The following is a 2,310-nucleotide window of genomic DNA, read 5'->3' on the forward strand; positions in this document are numbered from 1 at the left end:
CTTCTTCACTGTCGCTATTTATTACTGCAACATTATTTGTTTTCTTAAACAGATTGCTCAGTATTTCAGCTGGTTTCAAAATTTTTGATAAGTATCTTGCGTGAGATAAATAATATATAATTGCAGCAATGTGACAGCAGCATCCAATTGTTCGTAGCCCATTAGCGCATTCACATGCGTAATGTGTTACTCCTGAAATGCCTGTACTGTCAGGTATATACCTTATGAAACATCGGTATTTTGTGCGAGAAATGTGTCGAGACTGAACTTCAATTTTAAGCACGTTTTTCTCGCTTTTTACGAATTTGAGATTCAGTTCTCCGTTTATATTGAGCATTTCCGCTAAATAAGATACCGATTGTGACAGTTGGTAAGATCCCGTGAAAAATACTTTTAGATCTCTTTGTGTCATTTCCGGAAAATCTAATAAGTCCTTAGATGTAATGCTTTGGAAAGGAAGTTTTTGTCGAAACCAACCTTTTTCTTCAGCTTCGATAGCTAAACTATTTGTGACACTTTTTCGACTATGCATCCTTTGAACAACTTCGTCGCAAGTGTCTACGTCAGAGTCAAGTCTTTTTCCAAAAGTATTATTTAAAAAAGACGCTATTCTGAAATAAAGTCCAACCTTAGGCAACAACTTATTATCAATTTTGTGATCTAGAAGATGATACTTTTGTTTTAATACGCCATGAACAGATTCTACCGCCCAACGAATTTTAGTTACAAACCGAGATTGATTTGCTTTTTCTGTCGTCAACTGCTTTCGCTTTCCTTTTAAAGCTGGCATCAAGACTTTAAATTTTTTTTCTTCCAAATCAGACTTTATGTCTCGGAAACCGCGGTCAAAAACAAAAGTATCACCTTCTTTTAAGAATTTGGACAAACCGTTTGAATCTTCCATGATAATTTTCAAAATGTCTGAATCATTTTGATTTGCAAGAAACGGTCCAACCATATCAATTACATATCCGTCAGTCGCACAGATGGTGAAAGGTTTGCAAAGAGGTACTTTCTTCTGACCAGAGTAAGACTTTCTCTGGTATTCAGAATTAGTACTTTTTTGGTGTCGGGCATACGTACCATCGCAAATCAAAAACATATTTTCTTGGATATCAAATAATTTTTTCGCTATTGTGGTAGTATGATTGTTAATAATATCATCTCTATTTAGAGCTTGTAAGCCAAAGCGAGTTGGTAAGATGTCCCTTTCAAATGATTTCATAATACTTCCACAATAATTAGATACTAACTGTTCATATTCTAGTTGAAAGATGGAACTTATCACATTATTTGAATTACCCGTGCGTAATTTAAAAAGAAAAATAACTAAAGCTTGAATGACATAACGTGATTTACTATTTCTTAACGAAGTCATCATATCTTTTAATTCGTTAAGATTATCCCATGTCAATCCTGTAAAGACTAGAAGTTGTCTTTCTGACAAACTACTGTCGCCTACATGATCGAATAATGTGGAATCACAGTTGACAGTAAGAGTTTCCATCACTTTGGACAACTCTGCTACACTAAGACATGATGTGTTGGAGTGTACTTTCAAAAGACTGAGATCTTCTTCAAATAATCTTTTCTTAATTAAATGACTTGTACAACACCTATTGCCAACTGGAATATATATTTTTCTTTTTAAATATGATTGCATTCGAGCTTCTTCAGGAATAACAATCAGATTTTTTTTCGAAGAGCAAATGCAGCAATAGTTATGAGAAGAGACTGTTCTTTGAAGAGGAATTTGAATATATTCGATATCCGAAACATCTTTTTTAGATTTTACAGCAATTTCAAATGTTGGATCCGAAGTAGATTCAACCTGAAGATCTGTTTCACATTCTGATAATCTGTCGGTTTTTTGTTTAATTTTATAAATATGTAGTCGACATTTATTACATAAAATGTCACTGACAGATATAGTTTTATTTAACAAGTTAGAAAATGAATGTGCTTCTTCTGTACTCTCTACTACTTTTTTTCTGCCTACACTTTTTTTAAGAAATATGCCGCAACCAGCACATTTTAAGTGCTCGATGGCATTTAAAGACATCTTATTTATGCAGACAATATGCACACTAGAAACGAAAGTCCTATGCGGCAATATAAAAATAAGACTTAAATACGTAAACCCAAGTACATATATATAAAGCAATACTTAGCTTCAAAAATCAAATAACACAAGTTATAAACGAAAATATCTTTCGACTCTTTGTACCAAATCACGATCGACCCTAGCGGCAACTATGTTATCTACAAACCTACATCGCAGCAAGCTACAGTAGCGTAGTCGCCGCTATC

This window comes from Cyphomyrmex costatus, unplaced genomic scaffold (genome assembly GCF_001594065.2).
Source record: "Cyphomyrmex costatus isolate MS0001 unplaced genomic scaffold, Ccosl1.0 scaffold308, whole genome shotgun sequence".
Lineage (NCBI taxonomy): Eukaryota > Metazoa > Arthropoda > Insecta > Hymenoptera > Formicidae > Cyphomyrmex > Cyphomyrmex costatus.